This window comes from Leopardus geoffroyi, chromosome E3, assembly GCF_018350155.1.
Source record: "Leopardus geoffroyi isolate Oge1 chromosome E3, O.geoffroyi_Oge1_pat1.0, whole genome shotgun sequence".
Classification (NCBI taxonomy): domain Eukaryota; kingdom Metazoa; phylum Chordata; class Mammalia; order Carnivora; family Felidae; genus Leopardus; species Leopardus geoffroyi.
Window position 1 is genome coordinate 33,307,002 of NC_059340.1, and position 27,819 is coordinate 33,334,820.

General features: G+C 43.7%; 1 long non-coding RNA gene across 1 annotated transcript; it reads right to left on the reverse strand.

Moving 5' to 3' along the window:
* Nucleotides 1–484: 484 nt before the first annotated feature.
* LOC123588878 lies at nucleotides 485–21,546 on the reverse strand. The gene is made up of 3 exons (XR_006708053.1): nucleotides 21,535–21,546; nucleotides 20,309–20,317; nucleotides 485–565 (listed from the first exon to the last, which is right to left on the reverse strand). It is a non-coding gene; the product is annotated as an uncharacterized LOC123588878 (long non-coding RNA).
* Nucleotides 21,547–27,819: the final 6,273 nt, after the last annotated feature.

Here is a 27,819-nt window from a genome sequence, read left to right on the forward strand (position 1 = left end):
GTTATAGGCATCTTGTTTGCTGTGTATATAGTGCATACGGTAGACAAGTGAGTCCTAATTTTGTGCCATCTAGTCTGTGGATGGTAAAGAGGTTACCAATGTATGACAGTAGAGTTAGTAAAATCAGCGCATTCTGTACAGTTTGTGTTGAAAAGCATAGGAAAGCCTGTCTTCTATGAATGACTTTTGGATATGAATTTGTCCAACCACCTCTAAGCTTGTGCTTGCCCACTGGGTTGTGGTAGAGAGAAGGAAGTCAGGAAGGAATGGTCAAGGCCCAAATGGTCGTATTTAGAAGATACCTTGTAATGCCTGAAGTTCCGAAACCTCCCACAAAAGACCACCAGAGTCCTAAGTCGAAGCCAAGCGGCAAGGGTCGTTGATTGCAGGTTCGAACCTGGACCTCTGCGCACTCGTTGCCGGTGACGCTAAGAGGCCCCGATCAGGGTTGATACAGCGTTTTTATAGACAGAGACAAGTAGCATAGGGGAGGGATGTGTTAAGCAAGCAGGTTTACAGAAGCGAAAAATGCCGGTTAGTTCATGTACAATCACTTATTCTATTACTATATTTAAGAAGTTTTACAACTTAGTGGGTTACATTCAGGAAAGGTTTCACAATGCTCGTAGCAAACAGCAAGCAAAACTGACTTCTCAGCAATTGTATTTTTTTAATAAACAGAAAAGAGAACTTAGCTTTAAACTAAGGCAGGGCTGTCATTTGGATTTAAAGCTGTCCTTTTCAACCTCAATCATAATCCTTGCCATGTGTATACGTTTTATTTTACAGTACTTTGTAAATATAGTGAATAATTAAGTCTTTATTGAAATACCTAGTCTTTCTGGATGTTTAGAAGTGCTTGATCTACAATTAGAAGTAGTAGAATAACATTGTATAAGTAGATTTTAAAAATCGATGGGAATGTTATACAATCCCACTTATATGAGGTACTTGGTATAGTCACATTCATAGAGACAGAAGATAGAATGGTAGTTATCGGGTGTGAGGGGTGTGCTATTGGAATTATCGTTTAATGGGTATAGGTTTTCAGTTTGGGACGAAGAAAATTCTGGAGACAGATGGTGGTGGTTGCGCAAGAAGGTGAATTCACCTTATGCCACTGGACTGGAGAATTAAAAATGTTTAAGTGATATATTTTATGTTGTGTATATTTTACCACAATAAACAGTTTTTAAAAATTGATGGGAAATTTTATCTTTGCAAATGGGATTGTTAAACCACCTCTGTGGACACTATACTCTATGTACTTGTTCATTGGATTGAGGGAAGTGGGAGAGAAGAAATTGCAAGAGGTGTTTTACTGGCATGTTCTAGAAGATTTCATGTTATAACACATTGCCAATGTGTTATGTATATTCCATTTATTTATTTATTTATTTATTTATTACTTTAATGTTTTTTTTTTTTTTAATTTTTTTTTTTCAACGTTTATTTATTTTTGGGACAGAGAGACAGAGCATGAACGGGGGAGGGGCAGAGAGAGAGGGAGACACAGAATCAGAAACAGGCTCCAGGCTCCGAGCCATCAGCCCAGAGCCTGACGCGGGGCTCAAACTCCCGGACCGCGAGATCGTGACCTGGCTGAAGTCGGACGCTTAACCGACTGCGCCACCCAGGCGCCCCTTTAATGTTTTTTTTTTAATGTTTATTTTTGAGAGACAGAGAGAGCAAGCAGGAGAGGAACAGAGAGAGGGAGACAGAATCCCAAGCAGGCTCTGCATTGTCAGCATAGAGCCCAATGTGGGGGTTCGAACTCATAAACCACGAGATCATGACCTGAGCCAAAACTAAGAGTTGGACTCTTAACTGACTGAGCCACCCAGGTGCCCCTTGTACATTCCATTTAACTTTTCTGTACCATGTATACATCCAGGAATACCTTCCTTAAGGGCTTGGCAACCATCTCTGATATGTAATCATCAAGGGTGGTAGCCCCTATGTATCTGAAAACCTTCCAGTGTTCCTTCCTCCTGTGTCCTCCTTTATTTTCGTGTAGAATGCTTCCCTTATAACATTCTGGTCACTAAATAGTGGGGTTTTGCCCCCCACACCAAGGAATTCTGCAACACCAGATTCCTATAGTTCAACTCAATTCTGACACTGTCTACATAGAGTTAGAATCAGATCTCGCAGGTGAAGGATTCTCGAGAATCCTTAATGACACTACCCCCGACTTAAGATGCCATTTGCAAGTGGTAGGTTTCCCACATTGCCCACGACTTCCATGTGACTTGGCTGCAAATTGGAGGTTCCCATGACCTCCTCTCCCATGGGATCTGACATTTGCCAGAACAGATCGCAGAATTCAGGGAAACACTTTCAGAGATTCCCTCCTCAGCTAAGGTTTCGCTTTTTGCAGTTTCAGTGACCTGTGGTCAACCACAGGAGGGAAGCAGATGATCCTTCTTCTGACAGGTCATCAGACGGTCAGTAGTCGCCTAAGGCTGCATCACTGTCTAGAGTCATTTACATCACTTAGGCATTTTATCATTTCACATCATCCCAAGAAGAAAGGCCACTATAGTACATTAAGATACTTTGAGAGAGAGACCATATGCACATAACTTTTATTGCTCTTATTGGTATAATTGTCCTATTTTATTATTAGTTATTGTTAATCTCTTACTGTACCTGATATATAAATTAAACTTTATCAGAAGTGTGTACATATAGGAAAAAGGATAGTATATTTAGGGTTTGGTACTGTCCCCAGGCATTCACTGGGGTCTTGGAACATATATCCTCCAGATAAGGGGAAACTGCTGTACTTATGTTTACCAGTTTATGAAAGGACATGATAAATCCCACTGGGGCGCCTGGATGGCTCAGTTAGTTAAGTGTCTGACTTCAGCTTAGGTCATGATCTCATGGTTAGTGGGTTCAAGCCCTGTCAGCTGTGCTGACAGCTCAGAGCCTGGAGCCCGCTTCAGATTCTGTGTCTCCCTTTCTCTCTGCCTCTCCCCCTCAAAAATAAATAAACATTAAAAAAAAATTTTTTTTAAATAAAGGATATGATAAGGGGTGCTTGCCTGGCTCAGTTGGAATGGCATGCAATTCTTGATCTCGGAGTCCTGAGTTCAAGCCCCATGTGAGGTGTAGAGATCATTGAAAGAAATTTTTTTTTTTAATTTAAAAAATACTTTAAAAAGGGTATGCGAAGGGATCCAGATGAATAGCTAGGTGAAGATATACATAGGGCGAGATCTGGGAGGGTCCCAAGTGGAGGAGCTGCTGCCCCCAGGAAGTTGGGTTGCACTACCCTCCCAGTATATGGATACGTTCACCAACCTGGAAGTTCCCTAAACTCTCCACTATTGGGATTTCAGGGAGGCTGCCTCCCTTAGGCATGATCAATGATTAATTCCATTTCCACCCCTCTTCCCTCTCTGGAAGATAGGGCATAGGGCTGAACCTTCGAAGCTTCTGATCTTGGCTTAGTCCCGCCCCCACCCATCCAGGAGACCACCCAGAGTCGCCTCAGGACAACAAGAGGTGCGACTAGTAGTCGCTTAGGAATTTACAAGGGTTTTAGGAGCTCTGCGTCAGGAACAGGGTTAAAGACAATTATTAGAACAAAAGATACTCGTATCACTTAGGGAACTAGAAGGTTTTGGGAGCTCGGTGCCAGAAACTGGGAGCAGAGACCAATATATATATTTTCTATGATGTCACACCACAGCTCCCAGTTTCTGTGGGAGGGTAGAAACCTAGCTTCAGCGGACGCCTACCAAGTTGCAAAACTCCCTTCTGTCATAAGCGCTCAAAATAAGTTTATTTTTCCTTTGGATAAAGCCAATTAGCACACACAGATGGCCACCTCAATTACCAGGTGAATCTAGGATGTGTGTGTGACAAAGGGTGGTATCAGGTCCTCTTACTTGAGAATAGTTCGCATTTATTTTGAGAACATCTAAGTCACGGGCTGTGTCTCCTTGGCTATAGAACAGAGAGCGATTTCGTTTGTTTGTTTGCAGTCTCTTAGCAGCTTGCCCGTGATGTGTATCACGTTCTGGATTAATCCTCATTCAGTCGTAAAGCTGTTTTCTTTCTCTAAGACTTTTGTAGAGAGGATTTTTGGGTTCGGAGAAGATTTTGTTCATAATTGTATTTCCCCAGCAGTGACAACAGTGGAGTGGAGTTAGTAATCTAACACGTTTTATTCACCTTGTGTTGTTAGGAGTCTGTAGAAAGATTGTCTTCTGAAAATGGCTTTGGGAGTGAAATTGTAAAACCACATCTCATTTAGTGGGTCGTTTCTGGAGAAAAGGAATCGAGCGAGTTGAAGGATTCCAGGCTATAACTAACGTCCCTAATCAGAAGTCACCTTCAGATATAACCATTGTCACAGGAGTATAGTGTATTCAACACTACTGTGTGTATAGTGGACAAACTTAAGTCCTTATTTGAGACACGTAGCTTTTCTAGGTGGCTAGAAGGACACAGAGTATGTTAAAAACAGGAGTAGTGAAATGACGCATTTTATAAATCGTCTATTGTTAAAATCCACACGAGAACCGTGTATTTTGGAAATGGAATGGTCAAACTACCTCTCTGAGCAGAACACGTTGTGTTCGTGCCGGTTCAGGGAAGAGGGAGGGGCAGAAGGTGCCAGGAGCTGGATGCCAGTCTGTTGATAGTTAGACAAGCGTAACCACCACCCCTTGCGTTCTCTGCATACTGTTCTGACTTGCGATGTATACAGGACATGGAAAAGATCAACGTGTTCAAATTTTACAATGTCTCGTCTTTCTAGATGTTAAAGAAGTTGCCAGTGTGTGACAAAAATGGAGTTAGTAAACTGAATTTTTGGTTAATCCCACCCTGGTGCTAGAGGGGTTTCTGTCCTTGAGTCACTGCCATGGTGGAATTGGTCAGAGAGGAAGGGTAGAGAAAGGGATGCTTTGCTACGGTCTCCGCATCTGGAGGATAGTTGTGGATTATGTCTGAAGTTCTGTATGTGTGCTTTTTATAAAGGGCCTGTGTCTACTGAGGACACACCCCAGTCTTTATTTTGCAACTTTAAAGATTTGGGATGTCTTGAGGTGACAATGTATGATAAAAAGTAGAGCTAGTGAATTAATCAACTTGTAAATATCTTTAAAAAATAATTCCTAGAGAGACACCAGGGTGGCTGGGTCGGTTGAGCATCAGACTCTTGATTTCAGCTCAGGTCATGATCTCACAGTTAGTGAGTTTGAGCCCTGGGTTGGGCTCTGCATTGACAGCACAGAGCCTGCTTAGGATTCGGTCTCCCGCTCTCTCTGCCCCTCCCCTGCTTGTGCTTTCTCTCTCTGTCAAAGATAAATAAAAATAAACTTGAAAAAAAGCATTTTGAAGGTGGAATTGTGAGGCCATCACTAGGCAGTGAGTGCCAGGATTTCGCTTTCATGATTCATCTATTTGTTTGTTTAAATTCCAGGTAGTCAACATACCCTGTAATGTTTCAGGTTTATAGTTTTTTTTGTTTAATTTTCTTTTTAGAAGCGTTCCTTTTTTTTTTTTTTTTAACGTTTATTTATTTTTGAGACAGAGAGAGACAGAGCATGAGTGGGGAAGGGGCAGAGAGAGAGGGAGACACAGAATCTGAAATAGGCTCCAGGCTCTGAGCTGTCAGCCCAGAGCCCGACGCGGGGCTCGAACTCACAGACCGCGAGATCGTGACCTGAGCTGAAGTCGGACGCTTAACCGACTGAGCCACCCAGGCGCCCCTGTTTAATTTTTTTTTTTTTTAATTTTTTTTTTTCAACGTTTATTTATTTTTGGGACAGAGAGAGACAGAGCATGAACGGGGTAGGGGCAGAGAGAGAGGGAGACACAGAATCGGAAACAGGCTCCAGGCTCTGAGCCATCAGCCCAGAGCCTGACGCGGGGCTTGAAATCACGGACCGCGAGATCGTGACCTGGCTGAAGTCGGACGCTTAACCGACTGCGCCACCCCGGCGCCCCAAATTTTTTTTTAATGTGATTTACTTTTGAGAGAAAGAGAGAGAGAGAGAGAGAGAGAGAGAGAGACAGAGCACGAGCGGGGGAGGGGCAGAAAGAGACACACACACACACACACACACACACAAACACACACATACACACAGATTTCAAAGCAGGCTCTAGTCTCTGAGCTGTCAGTGCAGAGCCCGACGTGGGGCTTGAACTCACGAACTGAGATCATGACCTGAGCCGAAGTCGGAAGCATAACTGACTGAGCCCCCCAGGCGCCCCACAGGTACACAATACAGTGATTCGGCACTTCCATACGTCACCATGTGCTCATCACGACAGTTGCCCTCCTTCATTCCCATCATCTATTTCACTTATCCTTCCCCCCACCTCCCTTGTGGTAACCATGTTTGTTCTCTAGAGTTAAGAGTCTGTCTCTTGATTTGTCTCTCTCTCTTTTTCCCCTTTGCTCATTTGTTTCTTAAATTCCACACATGAGTAAAATCATATGGTGTCTGTCTTTTTCTGACTGACTTATTTTGCTTAGCATTATACTGTCTAGCTCCATCCACGTTGTTGCAGATGGCAAGATTTCATTCTTTTTTACGGCCGAGTAATACTCCATTCAACATATATACTACATCTTCTTTATCCATTTATCTATCAACAGACACATGGACTGCTTCCATAGTTTGGCTATTATAAATGATGCTGCTAAAAACAGAGTTGCATGTATGCCTCTAAATGAGTGTTTTCATATTCTTTGGGTAAATACCCAGTAGTGCAATTGCTGGATCATTGGGTAATTCCATTTTTAACTTTCTGAGGAACCCCCATACTGTTTTCTTCTGTGGTTGTACCAGTTTTCATTCCCACCAGTGGCGCCTGAGGGTTCCTTTGTGTCCACATCCTTGCCGACACCTGTTGTTTCTTGTGTCGTTGATGTTAGCCATTCCAGTGGTGAGGTGATATCGCATTGTAGTTTTGATTTGCACTTCCCTGATGATAAGTGATGATGAGCATCTTTTCATATTTCCGTTGGCCATTTGGATGCCTTTTTTTGGAGAATAGAGGCCTGTCGGCTTGTTTGTTTGTTTTGGTTTTTATGACTTTTTTGTTTACAAGTGTATCAGGGAATTATTAATTTCTACTAGTAGTAGTTAATAGTAGTACTCCAGAAGAACAGAACGAGTAGGACTGATGGATTGATTGGATTTCATTTTGTAACCATCCAGAAATGTTTAATCTGGGCACCCCGTTGCCAGTCAGGTTAACACATAAAATTAGCTATCACACCAAGAAAAGCAGGATTTCTTTCTTTCTTTTTTTCTCTGATTGAGTTGGTATAGTATACGCTTGGCTATCAAAATATTCATGGCTTTTGGACTTTGAGTTGCTAAATATTTGAATTTGTAAATATTCATGATCATGGTGTGTGAAAATGCATGATATAATCTTTTTTAAGTTTATTTATTTAACTTATTAGTCTCTACATCCAGTGTGGGACTTGAACTCTTGACTCCAAGATCAAGAGTCAATGCTTTTCTGACTGAGTCAGCCAGGCACCGCCATACTGTATACTCTTAACCACACAAAAACATTTGCTTAGTTCTGTGTATACACATATAGGACCTACAAGGTTCCTTCATCCATGGAGACTCTTTTCAAAATAAGACCCCATTCACAGGTGCTGGGGACTAGGCCTTATCTTTTTGGGGGACACAGTTCAGTTCATAACAGTTGCAAGTCAGTGGTGGCTCTGCTCCTCCTAGACGTGTCTTTCCATCCTTGGACCCAAACTGAACAGGGCCCTCCTACTCAGCGTGTGCTGTTCTTGTGGCGGGAATAAATAATAGCTCTCAAAACATCCATTCAGATGAGGCATGTATCAAGTTCAGTTCCACAAGTTTGCCACATGCCCGTTTGCTGTGTGTCACAAGTTCCTGCCTCACGTGGTGTTTGTCCAAAACTTGCATCATTTCACAGGCATGGAGTTCCTGTCAAGATCCAATCTGTTCCAATTCTTGTTTTGTTTTGGTTTTAGTTGCTTTACTGTCATTCCTCTTTTTGTAACTTAACTCTAACAGAAGTATCCTCTCTTCTGTTAATCTTGTCAAACCCACTTCTTTGAAGAAGTTTGACATTTTTCTTAAGTATTCACAGGCATCTTGGGCTCCTGGGTGGCTTGGTTGGTTATGCGTCCAACTCTCGATTTCAGCTCAGGTCATGATCTCATGGTTGGTGATTTCAGGCCCCACATCGGGCTCCACACAGGTGGTGAGGAGCCTGCTTGGGATTCTCTCTCCCTCTCTCTCTCTGCCCCTCCCCTGCTTGCTGTCTCTCTCTCTCTCAAAATAAATAGGTGAACTTAAAAAAAAAAAAAAAGAATTCACAGGCATCTTCAGCTGATTAAATGCAAGACACACATGAAAAAAATCTTAGCACTTAAGATTCTTTCAAGAAAAGATAGCAGTTTCTGAAATATATTTGGAATATGACAATATGTAGATAACAGAATGATTTCACTTATACTCTATAAATATTTCCAAGTGAAATACTTGCACAGTATCCACATCAATGAGATGAACACTAGATGTTGCTGCTGAGTTTTGGTCTATGTGGTAGCGAGAGCAGCCGGATAAGAACGATGGGTTGTTCACTCTATGTCTGGTTCCATTTTGTTAGGCATCTTGGGGGCAGGACTGTCACTGTACTGTATTATAGGAGTGGTAGAAATTGTGTAGTCATCTCTAAGAGTTGGGGAGCAGGAAGGGGTTCCACACACTTCTGAGGAGGCAGAGTTACCCATCTGAGGCATGTGGCCTTTCAACCCATTGGTTAGAGGTTTCACAGCACAAGTTGTGTTCTTTAGTGTGTGTGTGTGTGTGTGTGTGTGTTTTCCAAGTAATCACCTTATAAATCTAGCTTCCTTCTGTCGTCGTACAAAGTCATAGATTATTAACTATATTTCTTATGTCATACATCATATTCACGTGTTTTACTTATTTTATATCTGGGCATTTGTACCTTTTAACTCCCTTCCCTTGTTTTGATCATCCTTGTACCCCTTTCCTCTCTGGCAATGACCAGATTATTCTTTATACTTCTGGATTGTTCTCTATATCTATGAGTCTGTTTCTTTCTTGTGTTCTTTGTTTTATTTTTTAGATGATTACTTAGATGATTACATATATAAGTGAAGTCATACAGTGTTTGTCTTTCTCTGTCTCACTTATTTCGCTTAACATCATACCTCCTAAGTCCATCCATGTTGTCACAAATGGCAAAATTTTGTGCTTTTTTATGGCTTAGTGATATTACATTTTATATATACACATATCACGTCTTCTTTATCCATTCATCTGGGTACACGTCAGGTGTTTCCGTATCTTGGCTATTGTAAACGGTGCTGCAGTGAACCTAAATGTGCATCTATCTTTTCAAATTAGTGTTTTTGTTTTCTTCAGATAAATACTCAGAAGTGGAATTTCTGGGTCTTATGGGAGTTCTGTATTTAATTTTTTTGAGGAACTGCCATACTGTTTTCCACAGTGGCTGCACCATTTTGCATTCCCACCAAAAGTTCATGAGAGTTCCCTTTTTGTCCCAAAAGCTTGTTTTTTTTAGTGTGTTTTGTTTCGTTTTTGCCTCTGGATTGAAGTTAGCTTTTTACTCTTCATCTAGGAGTGACCTATAAAAACATGTACAGGCACTCAACACAGTTGGAAATGCCACATAAAGCTATGATAAGATGCCATTGTACACCCTATAAAATGGCAAACATTTAAAAGACTCACCACACCAAGTGTTGGTGAGGATAGGCAGCAACTGGATTCCTTTTTTTTTTTAATAATTTTTTTATGTTTATTTATTATTGAGAGGCAGAGAGACACCGAGCACGAGTGGGGGAGGGAGGGGCAGAGAGAGAGAGGGACACAGAATCCGAAGCAGGTTCCAGGCTGTGAGCTGTCAGCACTGAGCCCAACGCCGGGCTCGAACTCACAAACTGTGAGATCATGACCTGAGCCAAAGTCAGTCGCCCAACCGACAGAGCCACCCAGGCACCCCAGTAGCAACTGGGTTCTTATACACTGCTGGTGGGAGTGTAAAATGGCACAACCACTTTGCACAAGAGCTTGGTGGTATTATGATGTTGTAGATATCTGAACAAGGGGCCACAAAAAGGATATCGGGAAACTAGAAACATATATATCTTACCAGCTATGAGGACATCCCTTAGCCCAGTCAATCTGACACATAAAATTAAATATTATGTGCAGCCACTAGAGTAGGAGGCCAGGAGAACTGCAAAGATTCTTGTTAGGATGTAGTTCAAATGTCATCCAGTGACAGTGGCTTCACACACTGTACTGGTGATTTGGGATTATAGGGTTTTTATTCATTTATTCCTTCAGTCCCTCAACACATATTTAATGAGCATCTATGGTTTGTCACGATTACACTGAGCAAGAACCAGTCCATGTCCTCGAGGGATTTGCCGTCAGAAGTTAAGGTGGACAAGTAAATTCATAACATTAGTATAGTCTGATCAATGCTATAATCACATGATGTGTCATAGTTTAATTTCACTAATAGAGTGCCGCCAGGGATCCTTAGTGCTAAGATACAGAGCTCACAGCCAAAACACACAGTAGGGAAGTACTCTAGACAGAAAGCATGAAATCCAGATCTTTCTATGTTCCTGTTCAAATATAGAGTCTTTGGGGGCGCCTGGGTGGCGCAGTCGGTTAAGCGTCCGACTTCAGCCAGGTCACGATCTCGCGGTCCGGGAGTTCGAGCCCCGCGTCGGGCTGTGGGCTGATGGCTCAGAGCCTGGAGCCTGTTTCTGATTCTGTGTCTCCCTCTCTCTCTGCCCCTCCCCCGTTCATGCTCTGTCTCTCTCTGTCCCAAAAATAAATAAACGTTGAAAAAAAATTTTTTTAAATAAAAAAAAAACAAATATAGAGTCTTTGATTTAATTTTGATATCTTGATACGCAAGGGAATGTCTTTGGGTCAGGAATTCAAGGACAGCCTCCCTGAGGAGGTGACATTCAAAGAGAAATCTGATTGGTAAGAAGGGGAAACAACTAATGCAAAGGCCCTGGGGTAGGACTGTGCTGCATTTAGAGGACCTGAAGGAAGGCCATGTGACCAAAGCATAATGAGTTGTATAGGGCAGATCACAGTGGTATAGTTTGGAGCAAGATTACATTTCATTTTAAAGGTAATGGAAAACCATCGGATTACCTTCGATGGAGGTCAGATCTGACTTGCACTGTGCTCATAGAGGTGGTGTCGTAGAGCCCCTCCCTAAGGAATGTGATGAAAACCTCAAGACAAGCGAAGACAACCTGGCCATGTGCACGTATGTGACCTTCCTCACGACTCTGTAACATAGACCTCCCAGTCAGACTGGATGTCTGTGTGTTACCGTGTATGGGAGACCTTGAAGTAGAAATTGTATAAAAGACTATACCCCGCTGCGCTCAGGGCTCAGTTTTTTGGGTACGAACCCATTGAACCTGTGCCAGCACAAATAAACATGCTTCCTGGAAAGAAGAGCCCCAGTATCTCGTCTCTCTATGCGAGGATCCTGCTACTGTGGGGCTCCTTTTGTCACTGGTCGCTACCCAACTTCCTTATTGAGGCAGAGTATAGCAGTGCTTGGAACTACCAAACTTTTGTGGTTAGCCATAGCTGACAAATACATGCTTACATCTGCTTCCTTATCTCAGAAGAGTAGTTTCTAATCAGGTTTTCTTTGACACTCACTTCCCCTTTTCCTAGCCAGAAACAAACAAGCAAACAAAGAGAGCCTCAACAGAGCTCTTTAAGAAATCAATAAGACCCGAGAGGACTGTTTAAGGTAATGGAAATATTGTATATCTGGATCTTGGTAGTGATTATACAGGTGTATATAATTTGTCAAAAGCCATCAAACTGTAGGCTTTACCATAGGGGAATGTTATTATATGTAAATTATACCTCATTAAAGCTGATGTCAAAAAGGAAATTCTCTGAACACCATAGGTAAATACTGAGGAGGTCTGTTGTGTACTGTTTGAAGAGTGCCAGCAACGTGACGATGTCAGAGCTGCTCTTTGAAGAATCAGTAGAGGTGGTGTGGCCATTTAAAGCGAGGTTTTGGGGCGCCTGGGTGGCTCAGTTAAACCTCCGACTTCAGCTCGGGTCATGATCTCGTGGTTCATGGGTTCAAGCCCCACATCAGGTTCTGTGCTGACAGCTCAGAGCCTGGATCCTGCTTCAGATTCTTTGTCTCCCTATGTCTGCCCCTCCCCCATTCACACTCTGTCTCTTTCTCAAAAATAAATAAACGTTAAAAAAAGGGGGGGGGGCACCTGGGTGGCTCAGGGGGTAAGCATCCAACTTCGGCTCAGGTCATGATCTTCTGGTTCATGGGTCGAGCCCTGTGTCGGGCTCTGTGCTGACAGCTCAGAGCCTGGAGCCTGCTTCAGATTCTGTGTCTCTCTTTCTGTCTCTGCCCCTCCCCTGCTCACACTCTGTCTCTCTCTCACTCTCTCTCTCTCAAAAGTTAACATTAAAAAAAATTTTTAAAGCAAGGTTTCAAAATTCTGTGACACTCCTCCCCTTAAGATCTGTGTGACTAGTTACCCACGGCTACTTTGTGGCCCCATCCCTGTAGACTCTAAACCAAGGACGCGTGAGGACTCAGCAAGACCAAAGCCATGACCCAGAGTGGTGATCCAGATGTTGGTTTTTTGGGGGGAACTTACGTACAGGGGGTCGGAAGCAGCAGACTGACAAAACATTCTACCGGGATCTGCACGCAGCCGACTTTTATAGTGTGACAACTAGCCCAGCAACTATCTGAAGCCTTTTCCCTCCTTGCATGAGCAGTGCTCCGCGGAGATCAAGGCCAGCGCTCCAAGGAGGTCAAGGCCTGCCATGCAGAACGTTCTTTGTTAGAAAGGAGATGCTCCGGGTTGGCCACCCCTGGTGTCCTGACCTTGAATATTGAACAACACGTTTTTCTTCATATCCTGCTCGATGGGAATACAGAGGGAACACGCGATCAGTACATTCTCAGCATAATGGTTAACAGGGGCATTCAGGGTGTGCTCATATGAACCAGCCAGCCAACACATACCATGTGATACTTGATCACCAGAACAAGGTGAGAGTGATGCTGTGCCAACAGAAATGGGTAACTTCTACTTCCTGTTCTTGGGACGCTCTCCTTGAAACCCAGATGCCATGCTTGAGGAAGTCTGTGCAGCTGGTGGAGAAGGCTTGGTGGAGAGGCTCCTGTGAAAAGGCACCTCGGCCCCTGCCCTCAGCCTCAGCTGAGGTCCCCGCCAGCAGTCAGCCCCACCTGCCAGCCGGGTGCACGAGCCAGGCGGGCCCCGTTCCCACCAGCCGAGTCCATGCGGTGGGGAGCAGAGGCAAGCTCCCCCTGCTGAAGCCTGAGCCCAGCACACAGAGCCCAGCACAGATGTGGGAGCCAAAGAAATGGCAGTTGTCTTGGCCCCAAACAATTCTAATATCTGGTACAGATTCATACCCGCTTACTCAAAATCCGCAAGGTGAGCTGTATTTCACAATTCAGAATTTTTGATTTTAGAATTTGGAATTTTTGAAATGGTACTTACACCATATTTTCATAACATCCCCAGTGGGTCTTACCAAAATTTTCAAAGGAAATTTTAAGGATCTAATTGGCTTTATGAATCGGTTCCTGAATTAGGCAGCATCCCATCTAACAAGTAGAAGAGAACTCCACAGGGCTCCAGAAGGGGAAAGGTTTTAAAAGGCAAGACAAGGAAGTCCTAAACAGGAAAAAAAAAAAAAAAAAAAAGGATTATTTTGGGGGAGGTCAACTTTCTTTTAGAGGCGAAAGCTTCTCGTGGTAGGTTGATGACCTCAGCGTTTTTGGGGGCATGGGGAGGCCCCATGTGACAGATCACCTTATTGTTTCTGACCAGAAAATTCCTTACTGACAGGTCACGACTACGTTTCTAGGGGAGGCTGAAAGCTTAATAAGATTAGTTAGGGGCGCCTGGGTGGCGCAGTCGGTTAGGCGTCCGACTTCAGCCAGGTCACGATCTCGCGGTCCGTGAGTTCGAGCCCCGCGTCGGGCTCTCGGCTGATGGCTCAGAGCCTGGAGCCTGTTTCCGATTCTGTGTCTCCCTCTCTCTCTGCCCCTCCCCCGTTCATGCTCTGTCTCTCTCTCTGTCCCAAAAATGAATAAACGTTGAAAAAAAAAAAATTAAAAAAAAAAAAAGATTAGTTAAACCCTGGTTTGGTGTCGTGGTCTAGCATACATTTTGGGCCCGAGATTTTCTTTTTAACATGAGTAAATGCAAAATACGAGCTTAACCTCGCCAGGAGAAGGGCGAGCTAGTGCTCAAAAGTCCCAACTCCCTGATGGCTTGCAAGTGAGGATTTTAAAGGCCGACTTTGGGGGGGGGGTGGTGGTGCTCCTGAGACACTGGGCGCAGCTGATGGGAGGCCCAGGAGGTCAGGCTAGCAGATGTTACTGGATAACTTAGTGCGGCTTCGCCTGTTACCAGGGAGCTCTGTTCCATTTCAAGAGACTTGGAATCTGAAAAGTATCTTCGTTCCATATGTTAGAGATTTCATTAGGTCGATGTGGTAATTCTATCTCTAGGGTAGTGCTGATTAACTACTTGTAAGCGAGCGAGGTGCGTTCCTCCTCCGGGTTCCTACGAACGATAAGGGAGGATGCCCATCGCTTGAGCCTAGGCCAATGGGTTGTTCCTTGGCAGGCCCGGCCGGGCCTGGGGACGATGACCTCCAGTGTTCATTCTTCTACCCGAACTAAACGAGAAGGCCCTGGGAAGCTGCCCCTCACCTCCAGCTGCCCCATCAGTGACCCTGATCCAGGCCAGGGCATACCAGTGTGTAGGGCCCGCTGGGCGGGAAGCTGTGGATGTAAGGGCTACCAAGGAGGAAGAAGCCGCTGGACTTGGCGGCCGATGTGGTTGGGTGACGTGGAACAGGATGGAAGGGTCACTCAGTCTTCTGCTTGGAGGACAGGGTAGATGGTAGCACCACTCTTGCTAAAACACAACAGGATCGCTCTTGGCCGGAGGGTTAGATTACTGGGGGTCATGATCATGAAGGTGGTAATTGAAGTCTCTGGAATGTGTGCGATGGGCCCTGAAGAAGGTTTCCAGAAAGAAGGGAGGGAAGGGGGGTAGACAATAAAGAAGGGGAAGAGGTACTCTTCGTATCTTTTAATACATCACAGTTCACCTGTACATCCCAGAATCCTAACCGGACCCCGCCTCCACCGCAGATTGTGATTTATTGATTAAGGTGTTGGGGTTTGTGTCTGGCAAGGTCTGACTTTCAGGTCAAGTTCCTTATAAATAAATAAAAACCTTCACACAAATACGTAGCCTTCAGTACAGCCTTCCCCACCCCCTGCAGGGCTTTGATTGGAGGGCAGAGACCATCTTCGAGGTGCAAAAGACCCAGGAAGCCAGAGGCTTCCACCCAAACTGTCAGACCACTTAGGCCTCTGTTTCTTGATATGCATAAAAAAGGTCAGAGTCACCTCTGAAGGGGGAAGTAGAGGTGGGGGTGGAGGGCTACGGGTGGAGGAGGGAGGAAAGGAAAGGACATGTTATCTTCTAATTCTACATATTTCTGTATTTTTAGGAAAACTTGACAGGAATGTATTCGTGTATTCTGTAAATGTATATATATATATAAACATATACCATATATAGTAGATTCTGGCAACTTTTTTCTTATTTGTCTTACAACGCAATTAATACTTGCTGTGACAATCATTGTTGCTGTGTTTTGACTCAAGGCGCACTGGTGAAATCTAGGATTCCCTCCTCAGTTCCACCTTCAGTAAATTTTCTGTGTAAATAGTTGACTTGGGTGAGTTTCTTGATTAGGACTTGGGAAACCAGAGGCCAGCCAAGGTGAGAACAGAGCAGGGAAGGCAGGGTGAGGCGATCCGACTTTCTCTGTTTAGTAAAGACAAAGGAGGTGATTGCCTGTGACACAGTTCAGGACGTGCTCCCCTAAAATACGGCCCCTTCTTGTATTGACTATCTTAAGCTGGAGGAGTTCGAGAAAATGGCAGCAACAGGAAAGATCACTCTGAGCTTCTCCCTCCTGCCCTTCTTCCTTGAAACAGCCCATAAAATTCTCCTGTGAGAGACCCCCTCCCTCTACCTGGAGGAAAGGAGCAAGTCAAGAGGACACAGAAAAATCCTAACAAACAGGTCTTGCTAAGTTTCCCTCAGATTAGTGGACTCTCCTGCTGCTGAACCTGTCCCTGTCCTCCGTGATGCCCCTTCTTCTTCAAGTGCAGCATAAAGATCCTCAAGTCTGTTTCCTTGGGTCCTCATTTCCTTATGAAGGCTGCTGTGTCATGTAAAACAGACTTTAAATAGATTTGTCTGCTCTTCTCCTGAGTAAATTTTTAGATCCAGCCAGAGACTTGCTCTAAGAGGGTCTAGGAACGCTCTTTGCTCTCTTAGACTTTCTCACCCCCTCCACGTTGGGATGTATTTGATGGAGTTTTGGGGTGATAGTGGGGTTTGGAGCTGACCACCAAGAAGGAATTCCTGAAGACTCTTCAGTGCAAAAAAATAATTTTATTAAAGCATGGGGACAGGACCCGTGGGCAGAAGGAGCCGCATAGGGGTTGCGAAAAGTGAGTGGTTATATACATTCCGGTTGGGAGGCGGGTAGGGACAGTGCACGTCCCGATGGAATGTTGGAAGCGAGGTTTGCAAGACCTTGAGGGGCTAGCTGTTGTTAGGAAAATGTCATTTATTACTGTTTAATAAAACCTCAGTCATGATACCCTTCAGATGTATATCAGCGGCCATATGCTTGGAGTATAATTGCCAACATACACTTGGGGGTTAAAGATATAAGGTTTGCAAAAGATTTTTTTATGTGTTTAAGGAGACTCACGGGATCCTGGGGGGTCAGGATAATGTTAAGCCAAGTTTCCCTTTTGCCCCTAGCCAAGTGTCATCATTGAGGCAGCTGAGCTCCTAGAGGAAGGTCCCCCTGCCTGTTTCAAGGACTTGTCAGGCTATAGGCAGTAAGGGAATTTAATTTTTCATTTGCCTCAGTTTCCCACATCACCACAGCAAGCACTTAAACCCCTGTCCTTTGTTCTTGGGTAGCTCGGAGTATCCAAGGGATATCACACAGATCCCACCTGGGGGGTCGGTGTGGAGGGTACTCACTCTGCCTACCTCATGCTCCCTCATCAATGATACCTGTCTTGACTCCTGGCAGTTTAACTGTTTGTTTTCTGTCCTCTCCTTTGTTCCTGGGCAGCCAGGAGTGCCTGAGGAACATCCCACATCTCTCACCTGGTGGGGGTGGGGGTGTGCTAGGTTGCCCTTTGCCCTCAGCTTACCTTATGCTCCCTCAACTTATTGATGCAAACTGACTGGAAAGAACTCTAATATAAGAAGAAAATACAGAGTTTTATTTGAGCCTGGATAGGACAGTTGCTGGGGAAACACGATCTTCACAGGGAAGACAGTGCTCCAGAGAAGGAACGCTTTTTTACAGGGTTATATGTTTTTTTTTACATAAAGAGCCATAAATCAATATGTCAGAAGTACATTCTTGTTAAAGCTCAAAAAGATCATAGATTAACATGTAGGCAGGAATCATGAGTTTTAATGTGGTGGAATGCAAGGAGTAGGGGCATTGATTGATATCTGAAGGGCAAGATGTTTTCTTTAGGCTACTCATTTACGAAGCAGATGTACGATGCATGCTTGACCGGTCATAAATCAGGCTTTCAGTTTAAACAAAGGTTACATACAGTCATGCTGACTTAGAAAGAAATCTAAAATGACTTCCCATATGTATCATGCCTTTCGAAAATTTTTCTCTCATCATTTCCCCCTTTTGATTAATAATCTTTTGAAAGAGGCGTGCCTGTCTGGCTCAAGTCAGTGGAGGATGCGTTTCTTGATCTCGGGGTCGAAAGTTTGAGCCCCACATTGGGCGTAGAGATTACTTTAAAAAAAGTCTTTCGAGGGGCGCACGGGTGGCTCAGTCGGTTGAGTGGTCTGACTTCAGGTCAGGTCATGATCTCACAGTTCTTGAGTTTGAGCTCCACGTCGGGCTCTTTGCTGACGGCTCAGAGCCTGGATCCTGCTTTGGATTCTGTGTCTCCCTCTCTCTCTGTCCCTCCCCTGCTCGTGCTCTCTGTCTCTCGACAATAAATGAACATTAAAAAAATTATAGAAAATAAATTCTTTGGATAGAAAGAATTGATTGATCATATTATTTTGTCCCTTGATGTCAGGGTGATTGCTTATTTGCCCTGGTTTCGTTATGTTCCTTGATGCTAGGTGTCTTGAGCATGCTATGAAGACACACGTGAAATTGTATCTTTCCACACCATCAGCTTTATTCAGTCATACGGTCACCATAATCATAAAGCAGGTTCAGGATTCCAGATTCAGTGATGTTTCCTTGGGTGTTTTTACTTGGCTTCTTACGGGTCATACACAGCAAAGCACAAGATCAGTCCCACAATGAACAAGATAAGATAGAGTGGGGGAGGGGGCTGAGGGCTGCGGGGAGGTGGTGGGCTTGGTGGGATGGGAAGTTAAGGAACCAAACTCCAAGTCTATCTGTGAGCATGAAGTTGACATGAAGCCTTGGTCCAGTCTGGGTCAGCTCTCAGCTCTTGTTGCTGACTATGTTCAGGCAGTAGAGGAGCTCTCTTATGTGCAGAGATTAGTTGGGTACAACCTTCAGCGGCAGTTGCCTTTTTGATGTGGTCATACGTGAAAAGAGTCAGCGTCTAGAAGGTTTGACAGTTGGCTATAAAAATCCTCCTTTGTAAAGCGACTTGATCCGTCTTGGGCACTGCAGACCTCTGGTTCAGCTGCTCATCAGTTGTGAGTGTGTTGTCAGCTGGTGCTGGTTTCAGCGATATCTGGTCTTCGCTCCAGTGCCCTTGGTTGCTTGCACCACTGCTGGACCTAAGTTACTGCTTGATGTGAGCGGCTCCATCTTGCTGTTTCTTCCACGCCCAGATTTAGGTCACCGAGGAGTCTTCTTTGGGGGGATCAACCGTGTGGTCTTTCAGGGGAATATTACAGTTGAGATATATATATATATATATATATATATATATATATATATATATATATATGGACTTTTTTTCTTTCTTTTTAATTTTTTTTAATGTTTATTTATTTTTGAGAGAGAGAGAGGCAGAGTGCAAGCAGGGGAGGAACAGAGAGAGAGGGAGACACAGAATCTGAAGCAGGCTCCAGGCTCCGACCTGTCAACATGGAGCCCGATGTGGGGTTCGAACTCATGAACTGTGAGCTCATGACCTGAGCCGAAGTCAGACGCTTAACCGACTGAGTCACCCAAGCGCCCCTATATATATTTTTTCAATGGAATTGGATTGTCGAGCAAACATCGTAATGTGTGCTTTGTGACGAGCTTTTGCTTTGCATTAAAAAAAAAATTTTTTTTTAATGTTTATTTTTGAGAGAAAGAGGGACAGAGTACAAATGAGGGAAGGGCAGAGAGAGAGAAAGACACAGAATCTGAAGCAGGCTCCGGGTTCTGAGCCATCAGCACAGAGCCCGATGCACGGCTTGAACTGAAGAACTGTGAGATCGTGACCTAAGTCAGATGCTTAACCGAATGAGCCACACAGGGGCCCCGCCTTTGCATTTTTGTAACCTTTGGTAGAGGCACTTAGTTAGATTCTCACAGGGTGCCTGGAGGCCAAAGAGGAAGTCATGGCCTGTTGGGAAAGTCAGAGGCCTGTCCTGGCAGCACTCCAAAACAAAGCCACAAGAAGCCGGATCAAACCAGACAAGCCCAAGATGGCTGACAAAGCAGCCAGAAACTCGTGACCAGATACGGAAGAAAGAGTATTAAACTCTGCTTCAAGAAGTCCTCCCCTAAGTAATGAATATTGTACCTCCTATTTAGCAACTGTTCCTAAAAGATAGAAACCCAACCCTTGTGAGTGCCTGCGCGCTCTCTTTCTCTCTCTCTTTCTCTCTCTCTCTCTCTCCCTTGCTAGGCCTGCACTCACATTTTCCTGCTTGTGTCGTTCCTCTGCTGTGTTGTGTCTGTCCTTGAATTCTTGAACTCTTTCTTGTGAGGGGACCAAGAGCCTTTGGTCACAAATTTAGGACGGGCTGGATGGAGGCCTCAGGGCCCTGGGGTTGCCCCAGTTCACCCAGCAACATATTTATAGCATAAATATGGAATAGCAATAAAAATCCAATTAATAACATTTGAGGCAACCAATAGGGAGTATTTACAGAATTAGAAAAACAAGGGGCGCCTGGGTGGCTCAGTCAGTTAACCATCAGACTCTTGATTTTGGCTCGGGTCATGATCTCACACTGGCAGCATGGAGCCTGCTTGGATTCTCTCTCTCTTCCTTTCTCTCTGCCCCTCTCCCTCTCTCTCTTTCTCTTTCTTTCTCTCTCTCTCTCAATAAATAAATAAACTTAAAAAAATTAGATAAGAGAAGAATCCAAAAAATCTGTTACAGGTATTTTAATGATCTTGAATTAGTTCGAGTATCAGTTTGCCTCCTGTGTCTAGTTATTTGTGCTTTGTGATCTGTTTGAGCTGATTGGTTAAAATGGTAAATAAATTTTCTGTTACTATCTGTAATGATTTCTCTGGGCAGTTCATTTCCATAGATAGTATATCTTGTAGTGGTTGTTACTCTATCTTCCAAAGTATTTGGCCCTTGAAGTCAATAATAGTATAAATTTAGTATAATTGGTACAATATTTGTATAATTTTTGTTAGCATCAAGCAATTTGAGTTGCCAAGCCTGAATAGTACCCATATAGCAGTAGCATTATGATGGAAAGTACTGTGGTTACAAAATAAATCAAGGAGTATTACAGAGGTATGTTTGTTATGATTTGAATATATATACTCAAACATTAGGTAATAGTTTAGTGTTATCATCAGTCACCTTAATAGGAGTTACTGATTTAATTTTTCAGTGTCAGAACGAGAAGAGGACCATAATTTGGGGCGGCGGGGTGGGGGTGGGGGATTTGTAATAACAAATGGTTATCTTCCGGTTGGTCTACTTGTTTTTGTAACCATTAAGTTTTCAGAAACCAGATTGTGGTCTTCATCTGTCTTCATCAGTGTCTTTTTTTTTGTTTAGTTTATTTATTTATTTTGAGAGAGAGAGTGTGTGTGTGTGTGAGCACACAAGTGGTGCATGGCAGAGAGAGAGGAGGAGAGATAATCTCAAGATGGCTATGCACTGTCAGCCCCAATGCAGGGCTCTAACTCATGAACCGTGAGATCATGACCTGAGCCGAGGTTGGACACGTAACCAACTAAGCCACTCAGGCGCCCCTTCATCAGTGTCTTCCAGGTCTAAAAACATTTTACCCTTTTCAGAAATGTTTGAACATTATATGTTTCTTTTTTTATTTTTTTTTATTATTTATTTATTTATTTATTTATTTATTTATTTATTTTTTCAATGTTTATTTATTTTTGGGACAGAGAGAGACAGAGCATGAACGGGGGAGGGGCAGAGAGAGAGGGAGACACAGAATCGGAAACAGGCTCCAGGCTCTGAGCCATCAGCCCAGAGCCTGACACGGGGCTCGAACTCACGGACCGCGAGATCGTGACCTGGCTGAAGTCGGACGCTTAACCGACTGCGCCACCCAGGCGCCCCGAACATTATATGTTTCTAAAAAAAACCTTGCCATGTAAGATGATTTGGGGAATAATTGGCCAACAAAAAGACATAATTTCCAGTAATATTTCCTAACTGGAAAGTTTGTGGTTCTGATTCAAATACTCAAATTGTCAGATTTGCTACCTCTGCCATTTGAACTGAATTTTTACTCCAAGGGAAAGGGCAATGGGGGAAGGTAGAGATGAGAACAGAATAAGGTAGCCCAGTGTATGTTTAGGGTCCTTGAAGTCCCCCCCGCCCAGTAGTGACGTTGATGTCTTCTAAAGTGTCAGTGAGGAAGAAGGGAAATGCCCTCTCGGTTCCCTTGGAGCATCTCTATTCTTTATTTTAAGGTTTATTATGCTCAGTGGCCCATTTGCATTTGTAACAGTCTCACTCAAAATGCCCAGGTTGTCTATAATTAGTACCCCAGATGGTCTTCACAAGCCTTTGATTGGGTGTTTGGAAAGGCATCTGAGTAGGACCATTATTAGGCTCTTATAATTGTAGATTTATAACGTTCACTGTTTTCCCCTCTTCTTTATTGTGTAAAGTCTTAGAAAGTTGATCCACAAGGGAAACAAGTACATTGGGAGGTAGTGTCCCCTATCTCAAGACCGATTGCTTTACTTATAAAGCCAGTTCTTCATCTAGACCTTCTACAAAGGCTGAATTTCAAAGATCACTCTGATGATTTTGAAAACTCTCAGGAGTCCTTCTAGAATATTGTGTAAGTGTTTTTTTGAGTCTTTCAAAATAGTGAAAAATGGTTTCTCCGTGCTTTTGTTTACATTGTTGAATTTTGGGGGGACATCTCAGGGATTGCGTGGTGTAACGTATGGACACTTCTGTAATTTTCAAGCCTTCACATCTAGGGAAATCCAGCGGTGTTTTCCATTTTGCCTTCCTTATTCATTCCTTTGCTTTACTCTCAGATGCAAGCATATGCTCAAGCCAGCATAGGTCAGGATATCCAGGTCATATGCCCTAACAGTTAAACTGAATTCTCAAGCAAAGCCTGTGGGAGCTTGGAAAGGGTCCAGGAACTCTTTAGTTAAATATTTAAACTCTGTTCTTGTCCAGGGGGTATAAAGAAGTGCTGACTCACTTCTCCCTGACACAGGTTTTTCCTTAAAGAGGCCCAGAGTAATTGTTGGTCCTTCCATATTTATCCCCTGAGTTTTGGGGACTCCATCCTTTGAGTTCAGAAAGAAGGGGATATATAGGAGCTGAGGGGGGCAAAGGGCTACTGGCAGTTGTTTCTGAAGCTTTCTCCAATTCAGCAATGGATTCTAAAGGTTTTTTTATTAGTTTCCTGTCAAATGATATCATTGCCACATTTTAAATACCTATTAAAATAAGCTTCCTAGGGGCGCCTGGGTGGCTTGGTCGGTTAAGCGTCCGACTTTGGGACTTCGGCTCAGGTCATGATCTCACGGTCCGTGAGTTCAAGCCCCGCGTCGGGCTCTGTGCTCACCGGTGACTCAGAGCCTGCAGCTTGTTTCAGATTCTGTGTCTCCTTCTGTCTCTGCCCCTCCCCTGTTCATGCTCTGTCTCTCTCTGTCTCAAAAATAAATAAACATTGAAAAAAAAATAAAAATAAATAAGCTTCCTATTCTATTCGTTTAATTTTATAGATGGCTTTTTCCAGTTGTACATACAAGAAAACTTTTTTTGGTAAATCAAATTTTGGCCATTTTGGCCACCTAACACTTAGATTATCTTTTGTTGAATGTTATCATTTAGTCAAACACTTGCAAGTAGAAATTCCATTTGTATTGTATGTAAAACCTGTTGGAGTTTCTTTGGATGGCTGTTGTGTGTTTGGGAGCTGTTCTGCTTTAGAAGCATGATTCCTTGTCTTCTTTTGATTTTAGTTTTGGTATAAACTCTGGGTTATTCTCCTGGGAGAAGAGAAGAATGTCGTGGATTAAAGTGTGTTGTTTATGAGCGTCACTTCTAGAAGGCTGTGGAACACTCTCTTAGGAGTTTTAGTTTCTTCCACCTGTAGTCTAAAACCACCTTGTGGGCAGTGAGTACCCAATGAAAAACCCTTATGTGTGCATCTCTGGATGAGCCAAACTTTATTTACTATGTGAAGAAGATGCAGTTCCCTATGGGACTGTTTCTTGTCTTGAGGAATAACCCCAGACCCTTCCACTACGTTCTCAGTCGCCCGAGGATACCCTTTGGCTGAAAGGAGCAAGTGTCCCTTAGCTTTGAAACTAAATAATTCAATCTCTCATTTTCTGACCAGCCTTTGAAGTTTTATTGCCAAATGAAAGCCAGATATGAATTAGCCATCCCAAGTATTAGCCTCTTTCCCCTAGATTTCCTACCTAGAAAATTATACCAGTGCAAACAAAATCAGTCTAAAAACAGCTCAACAAAACTCAAGACCATCAAGTTAAAATAAGGATGTCTGAATATCAGGAGAACTCACTGATCCACCCGAAGGTTGCTGAGAAGCTGGAGGGGTACAGGGGGCCCTTGCCAGTACCAGGTGCTGGGTTCCAGAGGACCTTAGATGGCCTCACGTGGGTTTCTGCGATACCCTGCTGATTATGCCAAGACATGTTTACATAAACCGACCAGAAAGAACTGTAATATAAGAAGAAAATACAGAGTTTTATTTGAGCCCAGCTGGGACAGCTCCCTGGGAAACATGATCTTCACAGGGAAGACTGTGCTCCAGAGAAGGAACAGTTTTTACAGGGATTATGTATGTATGTGTGTGTGTGTGTGTGTGTGTGTGTGTGTATAATTTTGGCATAAAGAATCATAGATCAATACGTCAGAAGTACATTACTGTAAAAGTTCAAAAAGATTATAGATTAACATGTAGGCAGGAATCACAAGTTTTAACGTCATGGAATGCAAGGAATAGGGACATTCATCGATATCTGAAGGACAAGATGTTTTCCTTAGTCTCCTCATTTACAAAGCAGATGTACAATGCATGTCCGACTGGCCATAAATCAGGCTTTTGGTTTAAACAAACTTTATGTGCAGTCATGCTGACTTTGAAAGAAACCTAAAATGGCTTCCCTTATATATCAGGCCTTTAATGTTTTTTTTTCTCAGTGGATTCTACCCCAGTTTCCACTCCATGACCTGTGTCCAACGAGCCTGAGTTTGAATGGGATACAGGAATCTGCTGTTCTCCTAGGCCTCGCTTCTGACATGATGCTTGTCACACAGTGTACATCTTGTAGCCTAGAATGTGGCTCTAGTATGTGAAAAGCAGCCGTTTCTGTTTGGCATGCCTCCAAACACAAACTGAGTACTTTGTCTGGTGTACGTGAGAGTACATCCTAATCTAAAGTCAGAGAAAGGACTTTCTGTGTTGATTATGTGAGAGAAGGTATGCTGGTCTCTAAGGTGGGATATCAGTCTGGAACCAGATGTGGAGGGAGAAAGTTGGCCACTGTCCCAAGGTCTGCTTCCAGCTCTCCTGGCCGCTTGGCATACTTTATTGTGCTGTCCTGCCTGATGCCTGCCAATGAAAACACCAAGAATGGACCTAGGTCCCAGGGCCTAGTGGGTCCTTCAGAACACCTTGTCTTCTTTCCAGACCTGCATGCTCCCCACTCATAGCTACAGATTTATTCTTATTCAACTACACTCAGAGCTTATACTCACCAATAGAAACACCTCTGACAGTGAGTACAAATGGCTCTGACTTCTTGGAATGGAACATGTGTCCTTGGACTGTTCTAAGAATCCAGACAAATAATCATCTCCAGTCTGCCTTTAGTGCATCTGATCATCACTCTGGGGTGACCATTCCAAGTTTTTTAGGACTCCCTCCTGGGACCTGCAACGATGCATCCTCAGGCCTGGTATCAGTTTTTGTACATGATACATGATACTACAACTTCATGTGGGGCTTTATCTCTGGGTTGGGGAGGTTAATTATCGGGTGACATCCCTATGGGAACTCTTACCCTGCTAGAGCAAGTAGCCAGTGAAGTGGCTCAAGTCTTAGGGTCCAAGCAAGCCATTCTGGATGTCTTGGTTCACAATGGTCTTAGACAACAGAATTGTTCCTTACTATTCACTGTTGGCCAACCAAGGGGTGGACTGTACCCTGACCAAACTGTATTATGCTTAGGTCAACACTGATAGCAAGGTAGAGCAATGAGACTCCTATATGTAGAAACAGGTAGAACGGCTTACTAAGGGGTCCTGATCGGCAGCCTGGAAACTCTTCTCTTGTCTGCTCTGGGATCCCTTGATCCCTAGTTTTGGGGAGGACTTCAGGTGTTACGATCTTCCTTTTCCTACTTGTCCTTCTAATTATCTTTCATTGTCTCCTACAGCAAAGCCAGACACTGGCTCCACAGTCCTTATGGGCTCAACAGGTACAGGAAGAAGTCTGCTGGTGGGATAGAATATGACACCCAGCAGCTCTCCTCTGAAATCATGTAGACTGAGAAGCAAGGATAAACTTGCCCGGAGACTGCTCCCCCACAGACTGGCCTCCTAGGGAGGAAGTTGGCTTCCTTTGGAAAAGGTCTCTTTGGGTTATGGAAACTGGTTAAAGCTGAGCATGGAAAGAATGAACATTCTGGCAGAATGCTGATGTGGTGGAATAGAGCTGAAGGGGTATGTCCTATCAAATGGCTGTATCTGTAAGACTCGAACCACAGCCCAAGAGCACACATCAAGGGGAGGATAATGCATCCTCAGCCACAGAGCTGGTAAGCCCAGAGGCTAGGGTTCATCTGGACCCCTATCTGGCTCAGATAAGTTGGTGTTCTGCTCCACATGGCCATGAGCACTGGAGGGGAGAGGGGGCAGACACCTGCTACCATCCAGTCTCTATGTTCTCCTCCAGGCTTGGTGCATGTGCCTTCAGCCACCAATTCCTGTTTTCTCAATAACACCCATAAAATCATTTCTCTGCTTCATCCTGAATTCCTGGCATCCCAGGACCAGTCAAGGTACCATATCACCTTTTTAATGAATGAAAAGTGATCTGAGCTGTTCCCCAAAATAAGTTAAGAAGAAAAACAGCAAAAAGAGCCTGTCCACATGGCATCAAGACAGATTTAAGAGAGGAAAAGGGCACAGGATTAGCTGGGTCATTTGATGACTTAAGAGGCAAAAAAAAAAAAAAAAAAATAGACTTGTGTTTTATTATTTGCCTATTCTAAGGAGGAAATGAGAGGCAATAAATGGTAAAACAGGGACAGCATTTCTCCATCATTCACATGTGATAGGAACAGGAGTAGTTTTACAAAGCTTTCTACCAACAGTTAAGCTTTTTTTGTCCCACTGTATTTCAGAAGGCAGTGATACAGTCTAAAGAACTTCACAGTTGTAAAAGTGAAGCTGTTGTAACTGAACCTTGTTGCTTGCTGCCCAGCACCCATTCCTTCCATTGGCATTTGTCCACTGGATTTCCTGGAACAAAATTAGCTACAGATTCGGCAGGTGTACACGCTCAGTTTAATACAATCGTCAAGAACCATTTCATCCCCCAAAACTTGTGATTGTCTTAAGAATCTATATGTCCATGGGACCAGATTTGGCCTACACGAGGCAATTGGCTGCTGGTGAATTCTGGGAAGAAGATTTCTTCCCTTTCCCAAGAAAATGCAGGGGAAGAGGCTTCTTCTAATCAGGATGAAATCTGTAGCCCTGGATCTCCTGGCAGCCATTTTTTGACCATACGGGGAGGCAGATGTAGGGGAGGAAAAACTCCCCTCTACCCTCTTAGGTTCTGTAGTCGGGTATAAGAATTATATTTGCATAAGATGGATTAACAGGAGAAAAACCTATGTATTTTATGTAATATTTTAATGTGTGCATGGGAGTCTTGAAGAGAAAAATGAAGACCCCAAGAAACCATTGGAGCCAAAAGTGTGCAAGGAGCAGTAAGTCATGGGGATGTGACAAGAGACCAAGGGGCTTGGGCTGGGGGCAGTAAACTGTGGAACCATGACTAGGAAATATGTGGGGGGAGCTGATGGAAGGCAAGGGTTATGTTAGCAGGTTGGTGTGTACAGATCCGTGTTGGAATTGGCTCCTAGTCTTTGTGATAAGAATGTTCTTCTCTTCCTGGAAGAGTGAGCACCTCTCCCGTGTGAAACTTTACGACCTGTTTTTAGGTAGAAAGAGCCATCAGAAAGCTCTTTGGGTGTC